At 48.1% G+C, this 18,098-nt stretch overlaps 1 long non-coding RNA gene across 1 annotated transcript in view; it reads left to right on the top strand.

The window, feature by feature from the left end:
• Positions 1 to 17,208, top strand: part of LOC147117035 (uncharacterized) — a 40,423-nt gene extending 23,215 nt beyond the window's left edge. The window contains exons 2-3 of the long non-coding RNA XR_015078270.1: positions 4,504 to 4,659; positions 16,025 to 17,208. This is a non-coding gene — a long non-coding RNA (uncharacterized LOC147117035). The remainder of the gene's footprint in view (positions 1 to 4,503; positions 4,660 to 16,024) is intronic.
• The last annotated feature ends 890 nt before the right edge of the window (positions 17,209 to 18,098 follow it).

The raw sequence follows: 18,098 nt of genomic DNA, 5'->3' as shown, positions 1-18,098 counted from the left end.
ATGTGGAGAAATGTGAAGTTATCCACTTTGGTAGGAAAAATAGAAAAGCAGAGTATTTTTTAAATGGTGAGAGATTGAGAAATGTTGGTGTTCAGAGGGACCTGGGTGTCCTTGTACACAAATCACTGAAAGGTAACTTGCAGGTACAGCAAGCAATTAAGAGAGCAAATGGTATGTTGGCCTTTATTACAAGAGGATTTGAGTATAAGAGTAAAGGGGGGGAAAAATTGAGTCGTGCCCCCTTTGGGGCACTTACTTTGCTGGGGCGCTACTTTTAGTGCCCCTGCGGCCGAAATTGAGTGGTAGCGCCCCAAGAGGGAAGCGGGGCGCTACTGGAAGCGCCCCGCCTCCCTTTTGGGGCACTGCAAGGGAATATCGCGGTGCTACATGCCGCAGCGCCATGCGCCACGGCACATCGCGCCGTGGTATTGCAGGCCTTCCTCCCCTTCTTAAAGGGGAGGGGCCTTGCGCAGCGCAACCCAGGGCCCAGTTGGGCCACCGGGGATCGGAGTGCCGGCAAAAGAGCCCGGCACTCAAGAGATGTGCTGGGCTCACGGAGCGCAGCCGGCACTCTGCGGGGTGGGGGGGAGGGCGGGTTAGGAGGCTGGGGACGGCAGCGGAGGCAGGTGCTGGCAGGCGGCCAGCAACAAAAATGTCTGCCCGGCACCTTGCCTTTAAATAGCGCTGCTCCGGCTGCAGGTAGGCCCCCCTGACCCTGTCGGACATAGCATCCGGTGGTAAGTCAGGGGTTGCTACCGAAGATCACGGCCAGGGCGCGAGCGGGCGCTGCGCACGGCGATGATGTCATCGCCGGTGGCGCAGCGCCGCAGGGCACTAACGGTTACCACCGCCACTAACCTCCCGCTGAAATTTGCTGGACGCGTTGGCGGCAACGCGCCCGGGCACTAGTTGCTTTGCGCCCTGTTAGCGCCCTCAACGGGAGGTGCAAAGCAACCAAATTTTTCCCCCAACATGTCTTACTGCAATTATATAGGGCCCTGGTGTTTTGTGTACAGTTTTGGTCTCCTTACCTAAGGAAGGATATACTTGCCATAGAGGGAGTTCAATGAAGGTTCACCAGACTGATTCCTGGGATGGGGGGATTGTCCTATGAGGAGAGACTGAGTAGACTAGGCCTATATTCTCTAAAGTTTACAAGAATGAGAGGTGATCTCATTGAAACATACAAAATTCTTACAGGGTAGATGCTGGGGGGATGTTTCCCCTGGCTGGGGAGTCTGAATTCTCTACCCCAGAGGGCTGTGAAGGCTCAGTCGTTGAGTATATTCAAGACAGAGATTGATGGATTTTTGGATATTAAGAGAATCAAAGGGATATGGGGATAGTGCAGGAAAGTGGAGTTGAGGTAGAAGATCAGCCATGATCTTATTGAATAGCGGAGCAGGCTCGAGGGGCCAAATGGCCTACTCCTGCTCCTATTATTTTTGTTCTTATATAAACAGGTTAATTGTGAGGCTCCTGCCTCCTGGGATCACGTTTGTTGCCCGCCCCTTGTCCCGCCTTTGTTATACCCAGGATTGGAGGTGAGTTGGAGTCAGGTTTGAGATTTCTAACATTTTTACATCTCACCCGACCCCAACCCACCCATTTTTCGGAGCTAAAATTACCCCTGTGAATCTGTCTGTGTGCGTGTGTCTATCCATGGTCTGTGTGCGTGCTGGGAGGTTATCTCAGTACCATGCACGGAGAAATATAAGCCCATGTTGTTTTAACAATAACAATATTTTCGTGAATTTAGGAGTGAGCTCTTGATATTAATGTTTATATTAAAGCTCTTTCTTCTCCTGAAGCATCAGTGCCATTATAGCAATCCTGTAATTTATGCTGTCATCACTGATGCTCAAATCTGGCGGTTTGCTGATGGGCAGGATTTTTTTTTGAGTAAGGAACTGCAGAGCACCAGGGCTCAGAGGTGCTTGATGAACCTGTCGGCTCTTGTGAGTTTGAGTCCCGCGATGGATGACACTTCTCGGCCCTTCTTAGTCAATCAGACTTTGAGTTCTGACCCCACTGCTCCCCCTTGCCTCAGCTGCCAGAACCCGTGCTTACTGTGGCGTGAGACTGATGGAGTGTCAGCTGTGCCCCTGAAGGGCAAAGTGTTATCTACTAGCTGATGATTACCATGATGGAAGTTTTCCAGTGTCTCCCCTCCCCCACCTCCCCATCTCTTCCATCCAATTTTCTCTGATTTTTAAATTTAGGGTGGGGGGAGGGTTCGGGATTCATTATAAAATACGACTGGAATTTAGCCCCAAAATATTCCTCTCTACATCATGCCTGACTTATCACAATAAGGCTTTCGAATGCCAATTATCAACAATGAATTTATATCCCTTACTACATCTCTACAATGCCAACCTCTGAACCACTACATCAGGATATTGTTTGAGGATATGCCAGCCTACTGGGGCCTAAATGCAAGCCTACTGGGGCCTAAATTCGATAGCGCCCAATTGCGGACACTGTGCTGAACTCACGCACCCGAAGAGAGACGACCACCTTAAATTCATCCTCGGGCCTCATTGGTATAAATCCGGCGAGCTGCCCGCACCAATCGGGCCCATCGATGGAGCTCGCCAGTCCAGACCCTTCAAATTCTGGCCGACTCGGACACCGAGCTAACCCACGTGTATTTCCGGGGCTGGCGTGGGGTAGCGAAGGCAAATGGGGGCGGGGGGGGGGGGAGCAAGCGCGGCCAGCGGTATTAAAGTGGTGGCAGGAACAACACTCCTGCTCCTCTTGGCTCCATCTTAAGGTAAGTTAAGAAAACTTACCTGCTGGTTTCTTCCACTGCGGAGCCTGTAAAACCTAGTCAGGCGTTTGCGCACTGCAAGCTCCGACTAGTCTCAACGAATTTCCTAAAAATGGGCGCAGGTCCTTCATTTCAATATTGAAATGAGGCCTGTGCTCATTTCAGGTGGGCACCAGGGCTGCCTAAAAAAATGGACCATACAAATTTAGCGGCAGCTTGAATGTCCCGCAAATCGGGGACCGGCTAAATTGGTCATCGTTGCGGCCGACCTATGCCTGTAAAATAGGCACAGCAATGTTGAAATTAGGCCCCATTATGTTATTTTTAAGTGAATAACTATACTGTCTATTTAATATCCTCTACGCCTGCCTGATCACGTGGTTGTAAGGCACAAAGTATTTTCAATTTCGTGCCTCATTACAATACTCATGGCGAGCTGCCAGCAATAATCACGCTTGATATTGGCAGCCCATTGGGGGCTGGGAAATCCGGCAGGGTTGCCGTGATTTAAAGGCAGCCTGTGCCTCTTAAAAGGGGAGGTTGCACTTTTTAAATGCTGTACCTTGCAAAGCATGTTTTTACACAATTTTGAGAAGGTAACTGCAGCCAAGGCTCTTGGGGCATTAGAAGCAGGATGGAGGACCTTTTCCTGGTAGATGGCTGCAGGGTGCCCAGGTAAATCACAGCAACAGTGAAGAGAGCTGGCAGAGAGCCTCAATGCCAGAAGCATTGGCCCCGATATTTAGTGAGGCAGCTCTTGCGAGCGGGGGAGGGGTGCGGGGTGAGGGAGTTTTGGCCGGGGTTCTGTAACTTGGGGAGGGTGGGGGGGGGGGGTGGGTTGCCGATCACTTGGGGGTGGTCCAATCCCCGATCCCAGCGGGGGTGGTGGGGGAGGGCGGTCCGATTGTGGGAGGATTCTTTGCGGAGTGGCGGGGGGGGGGGGCCTCTGATCCCTGATGTGGGTCCGATGGCGGAGGAGTCAGTGGTTCAGTGGTGGGCAGGGAAGCAAATAAGCTTGGTGGGCTGGGAGGAAGTGCTCCTGCTCCTCCTGGCCCACAAGCAGTGCTATAAAGGCACTTACCTCTTCCATGAAGCTGTCTTAGCCTCCCTTTAGCTGCCGGGCTTCCAGAGGCCCAGGAAACCCGGCCGGCCAGGGTTAAACATGAAAGACAGGTTAAATATGAGGCACGCAGCCTCATTATAATATTTAAATGGCCAACCCACCTCCTGGGAGTGGCTTGGCTGTCCGCCTTCCCATCCCACTTCCGTTAAAACCGGAAGTGGGCGGGTTGAGGTTGGGTATGAAATTTAAACATATTTTATCATCCCATCCATTCTCAACCCACCTGTTTTTGGGGGTTAAAGTTATCCCCATCGTTCCCAGGACCTGGAAGCAGTGCAGCAGGACATTTATTGACCTGAGCAGTGCTGATAAGATAAGAATCAAATTCACCTCTTACTCTCTGCATATCCCTGCACCTCTCCACTGTTGCCCCAGCACTAGCAAACCTCCCCTCCCCTACTTCCCATCACAGCAGCACACTTCACTGCACATCCTTCTGCTGCACGTGTACACTCAGCACCTGCTACTGTCCTCCAAAACTACTGCCCCCCTCTTCCCCACACCTGCTACCTCTTTCTCTCACCATACACACTATGCAAAGCTGCCTCAATCTTCTTCAAAGCCCTTCAACGGGCCACACACTAACCCACTTCCACTCTTCTTGCAGGGCAAGCTCACGCACAACAGGAGGGAGATGACCAAAACAGGAGGAGGAGGAGCAGCTGCCGCACAACTGCCGACACCACTGGAGGAGGCAGCCATTGTCAGAGGGAGCGGGACTCCACGCTGCAGGTGGCAAAGGCGGGAGGAGACGCGGAGAAAGGTATTTGGCCATATCCCGTCCTTCTCTCTCGATACGGAGCTCTTCACCTCAAACACTCTGCATGCCAACCAGGTGGTGTATTGTGCTGCTACCCAACAGCTACCGTAAGGCAGGGATCACCTGCATTACAGTGACTAGTTGCAGAGTCCGTTCACACATCATTGGAAGGATTCCTTTCATTGCTCAGTTACTTTTTCAAACTCAATGGTGAAAGTCCCCTTTCTTAAAAGTATTCCCTTTTAATCCCCCTAGGTGATGTTCAGTAAGAAGCTGATGCTCATTTAAAATAGTTTGTCCAAAGGCTTGCAGTGCCCTACACACCAGCTGTGCATAATTTGGCACGTTGAGTGCCTTTTAGCATGTTGAATATCGAAGTACTGGATCCTCCGTGTCTCCCATCGCCCTATCGGCCCCAGGCTGTTTATTTAATAGCTGGTTACTAGTCACAGTTAAATTGTACTTCGAGGTTTTGATTTTCTAGTTTTATGTGATTCTTTGTGCTATTTTATTCGATAACACAAGGCTAATCGATGTTTACGGTTTGTTCTTTGTTTAAAAATAAGGGTGAATAAAAAACGAAGAGATTTGTGGTTTCATCCCTGATGGAGCAGCTTCATGTTATTTGACAGACAGAATGAAAGCTTTCTCTGGAATACCATTGAGGTTCGGTAAAATGATGTTATTATATAGTAAGCCTTGACCACCACACCTTTAGCAAGAGAATCATAGGTGTACCTGATAAATATGTAATCAAGGACTTCTTCTTGTATCTGGGTTTCCTTATTTTTCGTGTTTTACTGGCGTTATCAGAATAAACATCAACTTCAAATTGTTTCTGTTGCGGACGGTTTGGTAGGTTTGAATCTGTAACAGGAAAGCTCCTTTTCACCCTTCAGGACCACACACAGCCATTGTTCCCACGTTGAAGTGCTCACACCTGCCAAATGAGGACTGACACAGACTGGTATTGTCCCAGCGCAGAGCAAATTTTAATTGGTGTTTTCCTGTACATACTGCAATCCCCCTGGTATCAGAAAACCCCCCACCCCGTACACATGTGAAAAGTTGTTTGTTGTTCTTAGAGTAACTGTCAATTTTCCAAACAATTTTGAGACTGTTCTTGGCACAGCACTGAGGAAGGACTGGAGACACAGTTAGAATTGGAAACTTCAAGACAGCAGGAAAAGATGGAAACACTGGGCTCGTGGATCTTGGAAACAATGAAAGGGATTCTTACAATGGAAAGAGAGAAAGAATGTCAGAGACACAGAGAGACTTTTCAGAAATGGGCAGCTGGGCGAGCAAGGGCATCAAAGGTGCCAAGGAGTAAGTGAAGGGGGCACCTTTGGGACAGGTGGAATCTAGCCAAATGTTAACATGTGGTGAATGATGAACAGGTTTGTCGTGTGATCCACACCCTCAGGAAGTAGGGTGAAGCTGTTCAACTCATTTCTCTTAAGACACTTATATCTGGTAGAGAGAAGAAGGTTTAAGCCCTATGGGGGAATTTAACGCGGGTGAGAGTGGGGAGTTAAATGGCCAAAAATCCGAGGCATGTCAAGAAGCCAGCTCCAACCCGCTAACTTTCGGGTTTTACCCGAGGTGGAACATGGGGCAGGCAGCCAACCCGCTCCCAGGAGGCGGGTTAGCATTTAAATATGTTATTGAATCTGGAATCCTCAGATTTAACCTGCTGTGCAAGTTTTACTGTGGCTGGCCGGGTTTCCCGGGCCTCAGAAAACCCGACAGCTGCAGCAAGGCGAAGACAGGCCTCAGGGAGCAATCTTGTGGGCCAGGAGGAGCAGCTGTGCTTCTTCCCGGCCCCCCAAGCTCCCCCACCATCAGACCGCACCCCCCCATACAAATCCCCCTGGGATGGGACCCCCCCTTCACCCCAGGGGTTGGGGATCAGACCTACCTGGTCCTGTGCTCCCTGCCCGACTGGAAGCCAAGCCTGTCAATCAGGCTGACTTCTGGGCAGGGAACCTGTCAATGACATAAAACGCACGCTGTGGAGTTAAATCTCTTTCCCCCGTGCTACCAGAACGTCCTACCCCCCACTCCCAGCGTGCCAGTAAGTAAAAGTTCACCTCTATGATTCTAAGCTGGTTTCAAACTAAGAACCCATAGATGAAATAGCCCAAGCCATCGTACCATCCAGTTCCCTGCTACATACACATTCATAACACTAATGGCATAGCTCTTTCAAATAGCCGGCACAGACATGATGGGCCAAATGGCCTTGTTCTGTGCTGTATGATTCTTGCTCGATCAAAGTCATTATCAAAATTAATTTCTAAAAGTGTAAGATATTGGTATCCATTATTCAAATTGTCTCTCTCCATGCACACATACCACAAAACACACAAACATAGCAAAGGAGAAATCCCTCTCACAACACACCCTTTCTAGGGTGATATTTTACTCAGTATATCCAGTAAGTGAAAGTGCAACTGCACTTGCACAACCAGCTCCACTGAACTGGAGCATTGTTTTTAGCTATTGGCAAACCACAGTGGTATGGGAAGAAAGGCAGAAAATGTATCTTAAATGAGACAAGACTCAAATTGCAGTCTAAAGTCTGATCTTAAGTGAGTATTGATCTTATCTGTTTAATTTTATGCAAAATAGACTCTTTTGCAAGAAATGAAGGTAATTTTGCATATGATACAAAGTTGATTTTATATGCAATTTGAACCTGCAAATTGATTTTAAGTGGGAGGTTAATTTATCTGAATTACCATACCAATCTAATAGTTATAAGAAGAGATTGTAGTCTAGATTTTCAGATAATGGTAAACAGGGTTGGGCTGAGCGGTTGAATTTTAACTCCAGCAGGCTGGCTCGGCTGATTTTAATGACCAGGCCTCATTAGCAGGCCGCTTGCCGACTTCCCGACCAAAACGACCAAGTAGTTGGCAGGAAGCGGCTGCCCGGCTGTTAAAATCGGGCAGCAGGAGGCCATCGCCGAGACCCAGGGGCACGGTCCCCGGCACAATGCAAGTGCTCCAGCAGAGTTGGGGGTGGGTGCAGGAAGCCCTGGGCAGGGGAGGCCCAAATTTTTCTGTGTGGGACTTGGAGGAGCACTCCTGCTCCTCTTGGCCTGTAAAGAAACTAAAAAAAAATACAAAAACTTACTTTGCTGGGCCTCTTCTGGCCACGTTTTGCCTGGCAAGGAAAACATCACAGATTCCCCTGCTCAGGCCTCAGGTTAAGATGGCAGATCAGGCCCTGATGATGTCATCGAGCCTGATCTGCATATTTAAAGAGGACGTCGTTGGCTTAGGGCAGGTGCCCTTGTCACCTGCAACTTATACTATAATAACAACAACTTGCATTTATATAGCACCTTTAACATAGAAAAACATCCCAAGGCGCTTCACAGAGGCGTAATCAGACAAAAATAGATGCCAAACAAAAAAATAGGCGGGTGCTTGGTCAACGAGTTGAGTTTTAAGTAGGTTCTTAAATGAAGAGAAAAAGGTGGCGAGTTGGAAAGCTTTCAGGCAGGCAGCTGACCGGCCCAAGAGTTAAAATAAAAGCCCTGGTAATTTGGTTTGCACTCACCCCCTCCCCGCCCACCTAAAACCCTCTGGGGGTTAAACATAGAAACATAGAAGATAGGAGCAGGAGTAGGCCATTCGGCCCCTCGAGCCTGCTCCGCCATTCAATGAGATCATGGCTGATCATCCAAACTCAGTGCCCTGTCCCTGCTTTCTCCCCATATCCCTTGATCCCTTTAGCCTTAAGAAATATATCTAACTCCTTCTTGAATATATTTAATGAATTGGCCTCTACTGCCTTCTGTGGTAGAGAATTCCACAGGTTCACCCCTCTCTGGGTGAAGAAATTCCTCCTCATCTCTGTCCTAAATGGCTTATCCCTTATCCTTAGACTGTGACCCCTGGTTCTGGACTCCCCTGCCATCGGGAACATCCTTCCTGCATCTAGTCTGTCTAGTCCTGTTAGAATTTTATAAGTTTCAATGATTCAAATGGAGGTATCTGAGCTGGTGGCTGGGCTGTGAGTGTGAAATCAAGTGACGCTGTATCTTCATGATCACTGTCTTCCTGCTCCTTCACCAGTGCCTGGCCAGGTGGCAGCTTTTGGCTATCTGAAAGGAAGAAGACACACGGGTAAAGGTTGTGGTGATGGGAGGTGGGGAAAGCAAGCTTACACCATCTGCAGCTTGTAAGTCAGAAGAGATTGTGGGATGAGGTGGAAGTGGGATGTGAGAAGGAGGATTAGGTATGAGGATACTGTCATCTTGGATAGCTTCAGCCCTGCTGCTGGCCATGGGCTCAGCAATTGCCCTGCCAAGAATGGCCAGCACCATCTTCTCCGGGGGGTGAGATTATGCAGGAGCGCCTGTGCCCCTTCGGGTAGCCCCTGTGGGCTCTGATTGTGAACCACTTTGTTCTGCAAGAGAAAGGGAAGTGTGTCAAGGGCAACTAGGGATGGGCAATAAATGTTGGCCTTATCAGTGCCGTCCACATCCCATGAACTAATAAAAAAAAAGAGTGTCAGTGTTTGGGTGATGTGCCTGTCATGGTTGAATAGCTGACAGTGTGTGCAAGCTGTGAGATGCGGGTGTGAGTCTTGCAGCAGTGGTAAGTGTGTGAGGTGAAGCTATGAATGTGATGTATGAGTCGTGCTTGGTAGAGATTGTTGGTAACTGAGTGATGGGGTGTGGTGCATTGAGCAATGTGTGAGGCTAGTGGTGCAGGTGGTGGGGTACGGCATTTGAAGATTAATTCACTGACCTTGACCACTCAATGTCATTAAACTTCTTCCTACACTGCAGCCAGCTCCTCGGGGCGACACTGCTGTGGCTATCTGCTCCCATTGGCATTTTCGAGTTTGCCTGGAGGGCCTCCTGGCCCCCTGTGGAAATAGGACCTCTCTCCTCCTTTCCACTTCCTGCACCAAGGCCTCCAGTGCTGCATCAGAGAACCTTGGTGCATGCTCTCTCCCCTGTTGTGACATTTGCAGCGTCCCCCCCAGTTAGTTGCATGAGCTGTTTCAGGCAGAATGCACTTCCCCTTTAAAAGGTGCAGACTGCCTTTAAGAAGTGGAGGCTAGTTTTCATTGGTGCTAGCCTTGCATAAACTTGGGCCCCCTGCTGAGCTTTCAGCCACTCAGCAGTGCGTTTAGCGCAGGGCTTAATGCTACAATCATTATAATTAGCTGGCAGCACAAAGTTTGCATTCTGCCTACATTCCTTTCAATGGGCACGGGGTGATCGCGCATCACGATCCCCCCGATCGTTTTCGGGTGTAATCCAATTTTAACCCTATAGATGAAAGAGGAAATAGAGAAGGAAGAAAGTATAACGATGAAAGAGACACAGAGCAGAAATAATCTTACTTATAAATTCCTAAAATCAATATTTGTTAACATTACAATGTTACAATAATAAAGCTAGTCTGAATCCAAACAATATGCCTCAGCTCCAACATAAGAAGCACCCTCTACTGCACTCTGATCACTACTTTAATGCCAGTTGATTCTTGAGCCTCATATTGACTATCAGTTGAAATGTTTTTATAAAATGGCCACCCCAGTGAGTATGGAATTCCCTGGAGCATCCAACACTACAAGGGTTTGAAACCTTTGTGTATTTGTCTTTCTTTGTTTACTTGTTTTCTACGCTGTCTAAAATTCCCACAGTTTATGTCCTGGATTTCAGATTTCCTGAAATGTGGATTGTGGATGATTTCTGCATTTCAGTTCAGTACCATAGGAAGAGGAGTAGCCATTCAGACCCTCAAGACTGTTCTGCCATTCAGTTACATAGATACATAGATACATAGAAGATAGGAGCAGGAGTAGGCCATTCGGCCCTTCGAGCCTGCTCCGCCATTCAATGAGATCATGGCTGATCATCCAAATTCAGTACCCGGTCCCTGCCTTCTCCCCATATCCCTTGATCCCTTTAGCCTCAAGAAATATATCCAACTCTTTCTTGAATATACTTAATGAACTGACCTCCACCGCCCTCTGTGGCAGAGAATTCCACAGGTTCACCACTCTCTGGGTGAAGAAATTCCTCCTCATTTCAGTCCTAAATGGCTTACCCCTTATCCTTAGACTATGGCCCCTGGTTCTGGACTCCCCAGCCATCAGAAACATCCTTCCTGCATCTAGTCTGTCCAGGCCTGACAGAATTTTATAGGTTTCGATGAGATCCCCTCTCAATCTCCTAAACTCCAGTGAGTATAAGCCCAATCGACCCAATCTCTCCTCATACGTCATTCCTGCCATCCCAGGTATCAGCCTGGTGAATCTTCGCTGCACTCCTTCCATGGCAAGAACGTCCTTCCTCAGGTAAGGCGACCAAAACTGCACACAATACTCAAGGTGTGGTCTCACCAAGGCCCTGTACAACTGTAGCAAGACATCCTTGTTCTTGTACTTGAACCCTCTTGCTACGAAGGCCAACATACCATTTGCCTTCTTAACCGCCTGCTGCACCTGCATGCTTACCTTCAGCGACTGGTGTACAAGAACACCCAGGTCTCTTTGCACTTCCCCTTCTCCCAAACTATTACCATTCAAATAATAATCTGCCTTCCTGTTTTTGCCACCAAAGTGGATAACCTCACATTTATCCACATTATAGTGCATTTGCCATGTTTCTGCCCAATCACCCAACCTGTCCAAATCGTGCTGGAGTTTCACGACATCCTCCTCACAGCATACCCTCCCCCCCAGCTTTGTGTCGTCTGCAAATTTGGAGATATTACATCCAATTCCCTCGTCCAGATCATTAATATATATTGTGAACAGCTGGGGTCCTAGGACCGATCCTTGTGGTACCCCACTAGTCACTGCCTGCCACTCGGAAAACGACCCGTTTATTCCAACTCTTTGCTTTCTGTCCGCCAACCAGTTCTCTATCCAAGTCAATACCTTGCCCCCAATCCCATGTGCCTTAATTTTGCATGCTAATCTCTTATGCGGGACCTTATAGAAAGCCTTCTGAAAGTCCAAATACACCACATCCACTGGTTCTCCCTTATCTATTTTACCAGTTACATCCTCAAAAAATTCCAGTAGATTAGTCAAGATTAGTCATGACTGATCTGTATCCCCATCTACTTTCCTTGGTTCCGTAACCCTTAATATACTTGCCTAACAAAAATCTCCTCAGTTTTGAACTTTTCAGTTGACCTAGCCTCAAAGGTTGTTTGCAGGGAGAGAGTTCCAGATTTCCACTACCCTTTGTATGACGATGTGCTCCTTGACATCACCCCTGAATGGCCTGGCACTAATTTTATGGTCATGCCCCCTTGCTCTGGACTTACCCCACCAGTGGAAATCGTTTCTCTCTATCTAACCTATCAACTCCTTTAATCATCATTACAACAGTGACTCCACTTCAAAAAAGTACTTCATTGGCTGTAAAGCGCTTTGAGACGTCTGGTGGCCGTGAAAGGCGCTATATAAATGCAGGTCTTTTCTTTCTTTAAAAGACCTCAATTAGACCACCCATTAATCTTCTATACTCAGGGGCTTACAAGCCCTGTGCAACTTAGCCCCGGTATCATTGTGGTGAATCTGCGCTGCACCCCCTCCAAAGCCAATATATCTTCCTGGTATGCAGTGCCCAGAACTGAATGCAGTGCTCCAGATGGGGCCTAACCAGAGCATTATATAACTGTAACATAACTTCCACTGCCTCCGTGCAAGAGTAAACAAAATCCATTTGGGGGTTTGGTTTCACACTGATGACGGTCCAGGCACGTGCTGGTAATAGGCTTGTGACAGACTGGAAGCCAAATCTCAGGAAATGGCAGAAATACATCCAGTTCTGATTCCCCAGAGAGTTTTGCTTGCATGCGTGCCTTTTCTCTCTACAGGTGCTGATGGACCTGTGTTGTATTTCCAGCCTTTCCTCGTTTTGTTTCTCGCACTCTATTTGGAAACCAAATCACTCCTGTCCCAACTGATTAAGCTGCTCTCTGCATTATTCTGTCCATCTCATTCCCTCCTGTGAAAAATCTAAATAATTGCTGCCACACAGTGTTATACATAAAGAATGTAAAAGAGAAATAAATAGATTTGATGAATGCATTATTCATTACATTACATTGCTAATACTGTTTATTTCTGTTGCACCTATTTCTTATTTATGATTTACTCTTTTTATTAAGCTTGTGCTCTTTGCATATGATATATCTTCTTCTTAGGCAGTCCCTCGGAACCGAGAATGACTTGCTTCCACAATAAAATGAGTTCTCAGGTGACTGATGAGTCCAATGCGGGACCTACAGTCTCTGTCACAATGGGGCAGACAGTGGTTGAAGAGGCGGGTGGGTGGGGCGCTTGGGTTGACGTGTGCTCCTTGCGCTGCCTGCGCTTGGCTTCCGCTTGCTCCTGACGAAGAGACTCAAGGTGTTCGGCGCCTTCCTGGATGCTTCTCCTCCACTTTGTACAGTCCTGGGCCAGGGATTCCCAGGTGTTGGTGAGGATGTTGCACTTTTTCAAGGAGGCTTTGAGGGTGTCCTTGAAGCATTTCCTCTGCCCACCTCGAGCTCTCTTGCCGTGTCGGAGCTCCGAGTAGAGAGTTTATTTTGGGAGTCTCGTATCGGGCATGCGGACGATGTGACCCGTCCATCAGAGCTGATCGAGCATGGTCAAAGCTTCAATGCTGGGGATGTTGCCCTGAGTGAGAATACTGACATTGGTGCACCTATCCTGCCAATGGATTTGCAGGATCTTGCGGAGGCAGCGATGGTGGTACCTCTCCAGTGCTTTGAGGTGCCTGCTGTACATGGTCCATGTCTCTGAGGCATACAACAGGGCGGGTATCACTGCTGCTCTGTAGACCATGAGCTTAGTGCCGGGTTTGAGGTCCTGGTCTTCAAACACTCTCTTCCTCAGGTGACTGAAGGCTGCACTGGCACACTGAAGGCAGTGTTAGACTTCGTCATCGACATCAGCCCTTGTTGACAGTAGGCCCCCGAGGTATGGAAAGTGGTCCACGTTGTCCAAGGCTTTGTTGTGGATTTTGATAATTGGGGGGCAGTACTGTGTGGCGGGGGCAGGTTGGTAGAGGACCTTTGACTTACGGATGTTTAGTGTAAGGCCCATGCTCTCGTATGCTTTGGTGAAGGTGTTGACGATGGTTTGGAGTTCGACTTCCGAGTGAGCGCAGACGCAAGCATCATCTGCGTACTGTAATTCGACGACAGAGGATGGGACGACCTTGGATCTGGACTGGAGGCAACGGAGGTTGAACAGTTTCTTGTTTGTTCTGTAAATTAGCTCCACTCCAGCGGGGAGCTTACTGAGGGTGAGATGGAGCATTGCAGCAAGGAAGATCGAGAAGAGCATCGGTGTGATGACACAGCCTTGCTTGACCCTGGTCCGTACGTGAATTGCGTCTGTGGTGGAACCATTGGTCAGGATCACGGCTTGCATGTCGTCGTGAAGCAGGCGGAGGATGGTGACAAACTTTTGAGGGCAGCCGAATTTGAGGAGGACACTCCATAATCCCTCATGGTTGACAGTGTCGAAGGCCTTTGTGAGGTCAAAGAAGGCCATGTACAGCGGTTGGTGCTGTTCTCTGCATTTCTCTTGTAATTGAAGCGTGGTGAAGATCATGTCCATTGTGCCCCTTAGTGGGGGGGGAATCCGCATTGCGACTCTGGGAGGAGCTCTTCAGCCACTGGGAGAAGGCGATTGAGGAGGATTTTTGCGATGACTTTCCCTGTGGCAGACAGCAGGGAAACTCCTCTGTAATTACCGCAATCGGACTTGTCACCTTTCTTGAAGATGGTCACAATTACGGCGTCTCTGAGATCCCTTGGCATGCTCTCCTTCCAGATAAGAGAAATGAGTTCATGAATTCGCGCCAGTAGTGCTTCTCTGCCATGCTTTAGTGCCTCGGCAGGGATTCCATCTGCTCCTGAGGCCTTGTTGTTCATCAGTTGTCAGATGGCCTTTTCAACCTCATGCCGGGCTGGGGTTGTGCTGAGATGGTGGTGGGTAGCATGCTGCGGGATGGAATTGAGGACACTCATGTCGAAGACAGAGTCTCGGTTAAGGAGATCTTTGAAGTGCTCCTTCCGGCGGGCACTGACTGCCTCCCTGTCCTTGATGAGTACCTCTCTGTTCTTGGCCCGCAATGGGGTAGGACCTTGGGTGCTTAGGCCGTAGATGGTCTTGACTGCACTAAAGAATCCACGCATGTCGTGGTTGTCGGCTAGCTGCTGGATGTCCTGCGCTTTCTCCACCCACCATCTGTTCTTTAGGTCATGAGTTTGTTGTTGGACCTCAGCCTTCAGGCGTCTGTGCAGCTGCTTTCTTGCTCTCGAGTTGTGTTGCTGTTTCCAGATCAGGAATGCCTTGCGCTTGCAGCTTATTAGCTCCTGGATCTCCTGGTAGATACACAGTTACAGTTGTTTATCTACTCGGTACATATACACAGAGACAGAATTTAAAAAATCAAAGGGATCACTTCACATAGTTTGGGGTCAGTTATGTAATCACAAATTGATCACAGTTCAGATATGGAGCCGATCACATAAATCAAGGCTTTTATATACACAAGGATGATTTTTTTTTAACAAATGATGTCGCTGTGCAGCAAGTCCCCAAACACCGCCATCCTGTTTGTTGGGGTAACAGGGTCAGGTCTATGGCCTTCTCTATCGGGAAGGAGAGTGGATGACCATGGACCAACACAATGACTGATTTAAGAACAATATTTGGCAAAGGCCTTGGGCACAGAAAGGGTACCTTATCAGCATGTATATAATGCAAGGCAAAACAAATTAACTGTGTGGGAACTGTTCAATTAAAGTTGTGGGTGGATTAAGAGGTAAGCTGCAAATACTGAAAGAAAATTCTAACTGAATGATTTGACAGGCAATTCCAAACCCAGCTTCGAGGGTACCATACATGCATATAGCATGGCACTTACAATCATAGTTCCTGTGTATTACAGTGCCACTTGGCATAGAAGTTCTCCTTCTTCACTATTTTAATTTGGCCTTGATATTCCTCCTAAAGTAAAGTAAGAAACTGGATAAAATTTCCTAATTCTGGCCTAATCAATTATTTATATCTCGTTGCTTTTTTACTCTGTGCCCCTATTTCCTACATTACAACAGCGACTACACTTCAAAAGCACTTCATTGGCTGTAAAGCGCTTTGGAACGTTCTGAGATTATGAAAGGCGCTATATAAATGCAAGTCTTTCTTGTTATTTATAAAACCTAGGATCCCATATGTTTTTATTTGACAGCTATATCAACTTCTTCCAATTTTAAAATGTTGTGTAAAGAATTCCTAGTTTTCTCTGTCTCTTTACTCCTTTTAAATTTTGACCACTTCATGTATATACTTCATGTAAAAGATCCCTTGACACGATTTGAAGAAAAGCAGAGGAGGCACTGAAAGACGCCCTTGTAAGAACGGGATATGACGCTCGACTCGTCGATCGACAGTTCCGACGGGCCACAGCGAAAAATCGCATAGACCTCCTCAGAAGACAAACACGGGACACAACCAACAGAGTACCCTTCGTTGTCCAGTACTTCCCCGGAGCAGAGAAACTACGCCATGTTCTTCGCAGCCTTCAACATGTCATCGATGACGGCGAACACCTCGCTAAGGCCATCCCCACGCCTCCACTACTCGCTTTCAAACAGCCGCCTAACCTCAAACAGACCATCGCTCGCAGCAAATTACCCAGCTTTCAGGAGAACAGCAACCACGACACCACACAACCCTGCCACAGCAACCTCTGCAAGACATGCCAGATCATCAACACAGATACCATCATCACACGTGAGGAAACCACCCACCAGGTACATGGTACATACTCATGTGACTCGGCCAACGTTGTCTACCTCATACGTTGCAGGAAAGGATGCCCCGGAGCATGGTACATCGGCGAGACCGTGCAGACACTGCGACAACGGATGAACGGACACCGCACAACAATCACCAGGCAGGAGTGTTCCCTCCCAGTCGGGGAACACTTCAGCAGTCAAGGACATTCAGCCTCCGATCTTCGGGTAAGCATTCTCCAAGGTGGCCTTCGAGACACACGACAACGCAAAATCGTCGAGCAGAAACTGATAGCCAAGTTCCGCACCCATGAGGACGGCCTCAACCGAGATCTTGGGTTCATGTCACGCTACATGTAACCCCACCTGATGCAGGGTCATCCAGACTCGAGTCGACATTGGCTTGTTCTCTCTACACAGATGCGGCTGGACCTGCTGTGATTTCCAGCCAAAAAAAATGTTTTTGTCTTTTTTTGTTTTTCATACAGACCCCAGCGTCTGCAATATTTGACCCCTTGTGACCCCACCTCATTGTTCTTTGATGTAATGTTTCCCTGACTGACCTGTTTGGACACCATTCACACCTTTGACTGCTGTGATTATCTCTCTGCCGAGGTGTGATAAATGGCAGTTGGAAAGGTTACCTGTAAACATCTGACATGATTCTCTGACTATATAAGCTGTGTCTTTATGCATTTCTCCACTTCACCTGAAGAAGGAGCAGCGCTCCGAAAGCTTGTGATTTCAAATAAAGCTGTTGGACTATAACCTGGTGTTGTGTGACTTCTTACATTTGAGTATATAAAAGTAGGTTGACACTCCAGTGCAGTACTGAGGGAGCGCTGCGCTGTTGGAGGTGCCGTCTTTCAGATGAGACATTAACCCGAGGCCCCGTCTGCTCTCTCAGGTGGACGCAAAAGATCCCATGGTAATTTCAAAGAAGAGTAGGGGAGTGTTGCCCGGTGGGACCTTGCTGTGCGCAAATTGGCTGCTGCGTTTCCCACATTACAACAGCGACTCCACTTCAAAATAAAAAGTACTTCATTGACTGTAAAGCGCCTTGAGACGTCCGGTGGTTATGAAGGGCGCTATATAAAGGCAAGTCTTTCTTTCTTAAATCTGGAATAAAAAGCTAGTATCAGTAATGGTGACCATAAAACTATCAGATTAGCCGTAAAAACCCATTTGGTTCATTAGCACTGTGGTTGACTCTTAACTGCCGTAAAAATCCGCTACGAAAAACAATAAGAATAAAATCGGATGGACCACTCGGCATCGACCTCGGCTATGGACACGACAATGGCACACCCAGCCCAGTCGACCCTGCAAAGTCCGCCTCACCAACATCTGGGGACTTGTGCCAAAATTGGGAGAGCTGTCCCACAGACTAGTCAAGCAACAGCCTGACACAGTCATGCTAACAGAATTATACCTTTCGGCCAATGTCCCAAAATCCTCCATCACCATCCCTGGGTATGTCCTGTCTCACTGGCGACACTGTGGTATAATGTTGGGAAGGAGTGGCCCTGGGAGTCCTCAACATTGACTCCATAACCCATGAAGTCTCATGGCTTCAGGTCAAGCATGGGTTAGGAAACCTTCTGCTGATTACCACATAACGGCCTCCCTCAGCTGATG

Source organism: Somniosus microcephalus, chromosome 5 (assembly GCF_052327205.1).
Source record: "Somniosus microcephalus isolate GS21.2 chromosome 5, FLI_Smic_1.0, whole genome shotgun sequence".
NCBI classification, from domain to species: Eukaryota; Metazoa; Chordata; class Chondrichthyes; order Squaliformes; family Somniosidae; genus Somniosus; species Somniosus microcephalus.
Note: the sequence above shows the minus strand (reverse complement) of the source record. Positions and strands in the feature narration are given on the sequence as shown.